The sequence below is a fragment of the Pinus tabuliformis genome, chromosome 6, assembly GCF_031772625.1.
Source record: "Pinus tabuliformis cultivar Carrire ecotype Pingquan chromosome 6, CPIR1, whole genome shotgun sequence".
In the NCBI taxonomy this organism is placed as follows: Eukaryota; Viridiplantae; Streptophyta; class Pinopsida; order Pinales; family Pinaceae; genus Pinus; species Pinus tabuliformis.
In genome coordinates, this window is record NC_142292.1 from 549752171 (window position 1) to 549762657 (window position 10487).

A 10487-nucleotide genomic window follows, 5' to 3' on the forward strand; every position below is an offset into this window, starting at 1 on the left:
TACAAAGGGACAACAAAATGATCAGACAATCGTGTGATCAGTTCTTTGAAGTTGCATTCAGACAACAACTTGAAATATGTGTTCACAGTAGTGTCCGCTGGTGACCATGCCCACTCTAAGCTCGGGAACTCATGCCGGGCATAGACTGCATCTAGGATGATGTGGACATGTAAATCTCTGCATGCATACCTCCAGGTGACTGTCGAGCCTTCGTGACTTGCTCCTTTAGTGGATGAGCCAGTATGCCAGACCAGTTACATGGTTTTCCTTCTCTAGCCACTTGGTCCAGTGCAACCACCCAACTCTGTGGGAAGGTTTTTGTGCTCTCTTGGTCATACAGTCGACTAGAAAATAGATCAAGTATTGGTACGCCTTCCTCGGTATCTTTGTCTTGTAGACCTGGTTGGGTGTCATCCTGAAACAAGCTGGCTCCTTTACCCAATCCTTCAGAATATCTCTGGAGTTAGCATTATTGTTGGGTAAGCTTAATGGAGTCTCCATGATAGTCACGGGCTTTGACATCTGATACACCTCATCATAATCCTGTTCCTAGAAGGTTGCAAGATTCGTCCCACTGACACTACTCAAGGTCATTGTCTTGGGATCAGTGTGAGAGACGATCTAGTGTATCATGTCCGCACATGGGAACATGGGATATTTGCATGCAATCTAGTACAAGCTAGACGTGTGAATGTTCACGTACACCTGATGGTCTTCGATGTGTTCCCCAAAACAATCTGCAAATGTTTCATTGACTTCTTGCCACTTCAATTTGATGTCCTTGTCTAGATATAGCTTTGTATCTTCATAGATCGGCAAACTAAAGGACACTTGCTCAACTGCTGCTCCAGTTGCATTTCCATCAATGTCCTGAGATCATGTTCTCTTAGAAGCCATTGAGACAGATGAACACTTGAAAGATTTGGAGACAAGAAACATGCATGGCAAGAAATCTGTTAGTGAAAACAAAGAAAAAACTGGGGAATAACACAACACATACCTGGGAAGCTGATGAGAAAGATTGCACAATTTCTTCTGGGAGGCTGGGGACTGGCTGCTAGAACTACGCAAAAGGCAGTCTAGACTATTTGGGAGGCAGGACTGGCTGCTGGATCTATACAATGCGCAATCCATACTGGCTTCTGGTTGATGAGATTGCGCAATTCCAGCTGGGAAGTACTGCAGCTAGGAAGGACTGCAAGCCCAGGGACTGAATTGCGCAATTTCCAGGTCCAGCAGTCACTGTTCTCCATAAATGTGCAAAACAGTCTTGGTGGGCAGTGCTGGGAAAAAATATGCATTTCTGGAGAGGAAGGCAAAGACTTCCTTCCCCAGATTGCCCAATGTAGTCACAGTGAGGCAAAGTTCAGGCCAAGGTTGGCCCGACTCGTCGATGGACAACTGAAATAAAATAAGATAGTGAATGCATGGCGACACTAAGTGATAGCAGAAGTGATTAACAATGCATGCAAAACATGAATGCAAGATTCAACAAATAGATCAACTTGCATGTGGGTGAAGCAATTCATCGGTTGGGCGAACGTTCATGCAAAATAGTTTCATGCATGCGACAGCTGTGAGATAGCAACAAAAACTAAAACAAAGCTAGGAAAAGCTAGTATACATGTCAACGACAGCAAATGTTCAAATAAATCAAGCAAAAAACACTCACACAAGCGAATACACTAAAAGCGACAGAAATGATGAAAAATACAAGTTGAGGCCACTTACCCATGACTAGCTGAGACGGATGTGTCAAAGAGTCCTGGATGTGTTGTTGGATGTCACATCTCCAAGATCGATGTGAAATAATGAGCTCTGATGCGTCGAATAAATAAGTTTGGGCTCATGACGTGCATGCCACAAATCTAGGAAAAAACGACACTTGGAGGGAAACTTCTAAAACAACTTTGCATGTAACCCCCGGCTGCTAAAAATAGCTCCTTGAATCATGGGATTCCTTTTGCATGTTTCCTTTTGTTATTTCGGGAAGAACCAATCATGCATGCATGCAAGTCAATTTTCCTTGGTCCTGGGTGGAACTAGTCAACCAGATTGCTCATGCATGCAGCTACTCAACTGCTTGAGAAAAATGCGCATTTCTGGCTGGGAGTTGGGCTGACTGCCGAGGAGGTCTGTGCAATTTTTGGGCAGAGCAGCTGAATGCTGCCTAGATTTGCGCAAATTCTGGGCTGAGGAGCCCTGCTGGGGAAATTTGCGCAATTTCTGCTGGGAGTGTTGGCTGGCAGAATTGCGCAATTTTTGAGCCCAACAGGCTTCCAAACAGAATTGCGCATTTTTTGGAGGGAAGGATGGTTGTCCTCTAGAAATGTGAAATTTTCTTGGGGAAGTTGCTCAGCGTGCAAATGGACCAAGTCTAGGTGGACAGCCGGTGAGGGGAATGCATCAAGCTATGCTCGGCAGGCTGCCTGTGTGCATGAAAAACACTGAAGCTTGTGTACTTGACGAAGCAAGATAAGGTGTTGTGAAAGGTTGTTCGTGTTGGGTTCTATTATATTCTTTCCACGACTAGCCCACGTAGTTAACCGGGGGGTTAGAGGGGGGGTCACATGAGGTTTGAGGCGTACCCACCTATGGTTGGGTGGACCCACCTATGGTTTTGTGCATGATTTTTGCACATGTTTTTTGGACGCGATGGTTTTCGGTCCATGGTATTGGATGCTTCGGCATGTATAAATATGTATTATAACATTGAAAGGAATATAATGAAAAATCAAGCTGGTAGTCCCAGTTTTGGGATCCAGGGGAAAATATCTGCGTATATGTGTTTTATGTGTTATGCTCTCACATTGTTTATTTTCTGTGTTTTAGAATTCATATGCAGGTAATTTATGTACGGGGTTAAACCTACATTTGGAATCAGAGTTGTTTTGGCTTTAAGGGGATGCCTTTGTTGCTGAGGGGTTTCGCTCAGGCCTATGGTAGACCCTGTTCAGTGGGAGATCTGCGAGATCAATTCTGTTGGTGAAAGAAGATGGCGAGCAGTGGAAAGATAGAGATCAAGAAATTTAATGGTCAGAGTTTTGAGTTGTGGAAACTCAAGATGGAGGAACTGTTGGTGGATAAAGATCAGTGGATCGCGGTAGATCCGGGTACTAAACCAACATGAGTGTTCGATGAATAATGGAAGAAGTTGGATCAAAAGGCAAAGAGCACAATATGCTTGTGTGTCTCAGATTCAGTATTGCTGAATGTATCAGGGGAAGCTATGGCGAAGGCTTTGTGGGACAAGTTATGGACTTTGTACCATTCTAAGTCTCTGGTGAATAAACTGTTCCTGCGGAAAAAGCTGTATAACCTGAGGATGAAAGATGGAGACTCAGTGACAGAGCATCTGAACGCATTTAATACTGTGGTTAGTCAATTAGCATCTATTGATATTAAAAGTTCAGATGAAGATAAGTGCATCAGTTTGTTGTGTTCTCTACCAGATTCGTGGGATAGTATGGTTATTTCAATAGGTAGCAATGCAACTGCCTTGCACTTTGATGAAATAGTCTCATCCTTGCTGACGGAGGAGATGAGACAGAAAAATATGGAGAGCCAGAATGGTGATGCCTTGTTTGTACGAGGACGGTCCCATAACAAAAACAAAAATAAGTCATTGAGTGGGAGATCTAAATCTAGAGGGAGACCTAAGTCTCTAGGAAAACCTGTAAAGGTGGTGTGCTGGAAATGCAAAAAGGAAGAGCACTACAAAAGGGACTGTAAATCTAAAGCTCCTGATAAAGGGAAGGGATCTGATGATGCTCCTTCTGCAGAGGTGAAAACCACCTCAGATGAAGGTGGGGATGTGTACTTGGCTTCTTCAAGTACACATGTAGATCATGAGGAATGGTTAATTGACTCAGGTGCATCCTTTCACTTCACTCCCCATAGAGAGTGGTTCTGCGAGTATGAGAAATATGATGGTGGTGATGTCTTCTTAGGAGATGATAGGAAGGCTAGAATTGTTGGTCGCAGAAAAGTAAGTTGAAGTTGCAAGGTGGAAGGGTTAGAACACTTCCGGGTGTTCTGCATATTCCTGCATTGGCTAGAAATCTGATTTCTGTAAGCAAGTTGGATGATGTAAGTGTAAAAATAGTGTTCGAGAAGGATACCTGCAAGATGGTTCGGGGAGCACTAGTATTGATGCGGGGATTTCAGATTGGAACTTTGTACAAGCTGCAAGGTAGCACTGTTATTTATGGGTGCAACAGTTCTGTGGTTCCTGAAAATGGAGCAGAAGATCTAGTGGTCTCTGGAGAGAAGACCATGTTGTGGCATCAAAGGCTTAGACATATTAGAGAGAAGGGCCTTTGAATACTTCATGGTAAAGGTATGGTAGAAGGTATGAGTAATAGCTCTCTGGATTTTGATTTCTGTGAAAATTGTGTATATGGGAAGCAGAATCGAGTGAGTTTCCCCTCTGGTAGTAAGAGGGCGAAACAAATATTATAGCTTGTGCACAGTGATGTGTTTAGACCTGTGAAGGTTCCATCACTGGGTAAGTCTATATACTATGTATCATTTATAGATGACTTCTCAAGGAATACATGGATATATTTCCTTAAGAAGAAATCTGAAGTCTTTGACAAGTTTAAAGAATTTAAGGCTCTCGTGGAAAATCAGACAGAGAAGAAGATAAAGGTGTTGAGGACAGATAATGGTGGAGAGTTTTGCAGCAAGGAATTTGAAGAATTCTGTAAGAAGTGTGGTATAGCACAGTAGAAGACTACTCCATACACACCTCAGCAAAATGGAGTTGCAAAAAGAAACAAGACGTTGATGGAAAGGGCAAGAAGCATGCTCAATGGTGCTAGGTTAGGACAGGAATTCTGGACAGAGGCGGTGGATACTGAATGTTACCTAGTTAACAGGTCACCTTCATCAGTGTTGGAGGATAAGACTCCATAAGAGGTATGGACTGGTAAGAAACCCTCTCTTTCAAATCTGAGGGTATTTGGATGTGATGCATATGTACATGTTCCAAAGGAGAAACGAACCAAATTGGATAGTAAATTTGAAAAGTGCATCTTTATTGGGTATAAGGATGGTTTAAAGGGTTATAAGCTTTGGAACCCAATCACACGGAAGGTTGTGTACAGCCAATATGTGGTGTTCAAAGAGGTAAAATATGTTATTAAACATGAAGTCCAACCAAAGGAACCTGAGAAGATAAGGTTTGAGCTAAAGGAGGAAGAATCAGACTCTACAGCAGAGGAGGAATTAGAAGATGAAGAGCCACAAACTCTGGCCGTGAGAATATTAGTTCAAGAAAGAATGCAGCCAGAAAGGTATAGTCCATCTGCTTTCTGTTCAAATTTTTCTTTGTCTGTTACTAATGATGATCCCAGAACTATGAAGGAAGCAGTGGATTCAAAGGATGGAAATCTCTGGAAAGAGGCCATGGTTGATGAAATGACATCTTTGCACAAAAATGAGGCTTGGGATCTGGTGGAGTTACCGGCTGAAAGGAAACCCATTGGCAACAAATGGGTGTTCAAAAAGAAGACAAATGCAGAAGGAAAAGTGGAGAAATACAAAGCTCGGTAGATAGCAAAAGGTTATTCCTAGGTGCCGGGAATTGATTTTGGTGACTTTTTTTCTCCTCTTGCCAAGGTAACTTCTATTAGATTACTTTTATCTATTGTTGTTGCTTTTGATTTTGAGGTAGAACAGATGGATGTGAAGACAACATTTCTTCACAGGGATCTGGAAGAGGAAATCTACATGAAGCAACTTGAAGGCTTTGAGGTGAAGGGCAAGAAAGAACTGGTATGCAAGTTAAAGAAGTCTATGTATGGGTTAAAACAGTCACCAAGGATGTGGTATCATAAATTTGATACATTTATACGGGGACTTGGCTTCACCAGAAGCGAAGCAGATCACTGTGTGTATTTTAAATTAATTGGTGACCGTGTTATTTATCTGATCTTGTATGTGGATGATATGTTGCTGGTTGGAAATGACAAAGAAATTATCCAAGATTTGAAGACCCAATTGTCCTCCAAATTCGACATGAAAGATCTTGGTGTTGCAAACTATATTTTGGGCATGGAAATTAAAAGAGATCGGGCAAAGAGGAAGCTCTGGTTAAACCAGAGGAAGTATGTCGAGACAATATTGCAGAGGTTTAATATGCAAGATATTAAACCAGTGAAGGTTCCTATTCTTGTAGGTGTGAGGTTATCTACTGAACAGTGTCCCAAGACACAAGAAGAGGAAGATGACATGTCTCGCGTACTAGACCAGACATTGCACACGCAGTGGGAGTATTGAGCAAGTTTATGTCAAAACCAGGGAAGGAGCATTGGACAACAGTGAAGTGGGTTTTCAGGTATTTGCATGGCACTAGTGATTATGGTTTGTGCTACCAAGGAAGACCAGTATTGAATAGAGTGTTGGAGATTCGTGGCTTTGTTGATGCAGACTAGGCTAGAGATTTGGATCAGAGAAGATCTACAAGTGGGTATGTGTTTAACCTATTTGAAGGTGCAGTCAGTTGGATGAGTAAGAAACAATCTGTAGGGGCACTATCAACTACAGAGGCGGAATACATGGCAGCCACTCATGCAAGCAAGGAAGCAGTTTGGTTGCAGAGATTGTGTTCAAGTATGGGGTTAGTACAGGAAGCTATAAGGATAGACTGTGACATCGAAAGTGCAATTTTCTTGGCAAAGAACCCCGCATATCATTCAAAGACAAAGCACATTGATGTTCAGTATCACTTTGTGAGGGATATGATAGAAGACAAAAAGGTGTTGCTGGGAAAGGTGGACACTTTGAAGAATACTGCAGATGCATTGACAAAATCTATGAGCTATGAGAAGTTCTCTTGGTGTAGAGAGACAATGGGCATTTCAGGGCTGGAAAAATGACTAAGCTCTCTTGTGGCCCCATGTGGAAAGAAAACAACAAGTGGGAGAATGTTGGGTTGTGTTATATTCTTTCCACAACTAGCCCACGTAGTTAACCGGGGGGTTAGAGGGGGGGTCACATGAGGTTTGAGGCATGCCCGTAACCCCACTTTATGGGGTCCGTGGTAGCGCCCCGGAAAATTTTGGTTTTGGAACCTATGTTAGGTTGGGTGGACCCACTTATGGTTTTGTGCATGATTTTCACACATGTTTTTTGGACGCGATGGTTTTCGGTCCATGGTATTGGATGCAATGGTTTTCGGTCCATGGCATTGGATGCTTCGGCATGTATAAATATGTATTATAACATTGAAAGGAATATAATGAAAAATCAAGCTGGTAGTCCCGGTTTTGGAATCCAGGGGAAAATCTCTGTGTATATGTGTTTTATGTGTTATGCTCTCACATTGTTTATTTTCTGTGTTTTTAGAATTCGTATGCAGGTAATTTTTGTATGGGGTTAAAAACTACAGGTAGGGAGGCTCCAAAACAGGCTAAGGCAAAATTTTGGAGGGTGGTTGTAGCCGCTACAATAGAACCCAGAAACAAGGAAGGTTGTGTATAATCGCAATGTGGTGTTTAGAGAGGTGGAAAATGTTATTAAACATGAATTCCTACCAAAGGAACCTGAGAAGATAGAGTTTGATATAAAGGGGGAGGAATCGAACTCTACAACATAAGAGGAATAAAAAGATGAAGAGCTAGAAACTCTAGCTGTGAGAAGATCAGTTCGAGAAAGAAGGTAGCCAAAAAGGTATAGTCCAATTGCTATCTGTTCAAATTTTGTTTTATCTATTATTGATGATGATCCCAGAACTGTAAGGGAAGAAATAGATTCATAGGATGGAAAACTCTGGAAAGAGGCCACCGTTGATTAAATGGAATCTTTGCACAAAAATGACGCTTGGGATCTGGTGGAGATGTCGGCTGGAAGGAAACCTGTTGGGTGATTTAATTGGGAGTTAAATCTCTTTCATTAATTGTCAACCTGGGGTTCGTAGAATAGACGAGGTATACTTGTATTGTATGTACTAGGTCGTTATTTATTAGAATAGATTAATCTAATGCAATTAAACCTAATTACCAAACAAGTTAAATTAATCTAATCCAAATCAAGCTAAACATAAAGAAATTGAAATCACACTTACATAAAGGAAACCATTCTTGCTTGAAATTGAAATCACACTTGCATAAAGGAAATCACACTTGCTTGAAATTGAAATCACACTTGCGGAATTGAAATCACACCACACTTGCATAAATGAAATTCACACTTGCTAACTTGAAATCACACTCACACATGCTGAAAGGAAATCACACTTGCTGAAAGGAAAAACACACTTGCATGAAATGAAAACACACTTGCTAAAAAGAAATGAAACAAAATAATTACACTATGTTACCAATATGTACAAATATGTACAAACTTTGGTTGATGGGGGCCCTCCATTCCTCAGCAAGCACACCGAGCAACTATCACATCTTGGAGATCAAACTAGCAGCATGTATTTCATAAAGATGAAGTTACAAGATATTACAAGAATTCTCTCTCCTCACTTTACAAATCGCATTTTGGATGGAACTTGAAACCTCCAACTAACAACTAGCAACTATCTACTAATGACTAATTAGTTAACAACCTCTAACTTGCATATAACAACTAACTACACAACCCTTTGTATGAAAGGTGCACTCCTATTTATACAAAAATTTAGGATAACTATCCAATAAATACAAATCCTCAAATCTCTCCTAAATCCACATTTATCTCTTTGTGGTTACAACCAATCACCTAAAAAATGTAAGATACAAATCCTTTTATCCATGGTTCTTATCCTTTGAATATGCATAGTTAATGGTCCACATCTTCTATAATTACTCCACAAATCTTCATGAGTTGGAATTTGAAATTCGAATTTGTGGTTGGGTGGCCAAGTGCGACCCTTCTAGAATCTCCAAGTAGGCCTACAATATCTCAAAACTCATAACACTTATATATATATATGAAAACATGTTAATTTCCTAATACTTAATCACAAATTCACTTAAAATACTTAAAATTAATGACTTGGAAAATATTAATCTTAAACCCATATGATAATGAAAATGGTTACTTAATGTAAGGTTGTGAGGCTATAGAGTTACGAAGTGAGGGTAAAATGATGGAAATGAAGGTGAAAGTGGATGACATTTTGGAGACCCAACATACCCCCCAACTGAAGATATTGCATTTCCTCATGCAACTATTGCATTGATTCACTTAATCATAAGTTTATCTTCTTGAAATGTTTTTCTTCTATATGAGCTTTGGCTTTGTATTGATTCTCTTTTAACTTTGCATAATCATATCATTTGACAATTTTATTCTTTTTGCAAAGTGTACTTTGAAATACATTTGATTGCAACATATATTTTTATGGTTGGTTCTTGTGTGACAACCAAAATTTTATGAGTATTGGTTCTTGTGTAACAATACTTTTATTATTTTTGTTGCATCAAAATACTTGAAAACATTAAGAATTCATTTTTAAGTCTCATAGTGACTGTTAGCCATTTAATGTGCTCATCAATTGATCATTGCAAAACATATAAACTTTTGGAATCAAAATGCAATAATAGTTGATTGGGAAAAATATGTTGGTTAGGATGAAATGAAATGTGACATGTGGCATGAAATGTGAATATGAATTGATATCCCTTAACCCAACTAAAGGTGTTTTTAGTTTTTGGAAAATAAGAAAGGGAACATGAACGTGGTGAGGGATCTTCTAAAATCACAATTTTAGCATTTAAGGAATTACATGATTAATGATTAGAAAATTACATACCTTCACTTACCTAAAAGGTGGACAAGCTATGTATATCAAAGAGTGTGGATGTTGTTGCTGGATCATGGAATATGAAGTAAAAGAATATGATCTTGCTTCTTCTTTCTCTTGGTTGTATGAATAGAGGATGAGATTGGAATATTTATTATTATGGATGTTGAATTGAGTCCTACTGCAAACTACTAAAATCATATAGTCTTCATTTGTTCTCACTCGGTGGCATAATTCTTATCTATTTGAATAAATGTGTCGATGTCGAACATAGAAAGAAATTGTTGGATTGCTGACCGTTAATGAATTCCATTAACCAACACGAGACTACTTACCATATGAGAGTCAAGATGCCTAAGTACATCTTACTAGGTACAAAAAAATGTGTCGTAGTCGAGTCACCTAGAAGGTCTGACAAATAGGGGACATTGATGTATTCCCATTGTTAATTGGTGATATAACTTGCCATTAAATCATGAAAGCCTCAAGGTACTTGAAATATCTCTAATCTTGATCCTAGATGATGTGTCAAAGTCGATGGGTCAAAACTTGTTGGAAGGGAGGCCTTAATGAATCCTCCATCATCTAACGTGAGTATGAAATAATAATTTGAAGAACTATACATAGAAAATTTGCATTGAAGCAAGGTTTATTTGACATAAAGGAAAAGGAAAAATGGGGTGACTCAATTTTGTAAGGTAGTTGAATGACTTTATTTCTGGGTTAAGGGTGAGTGAAAATGAGGTAG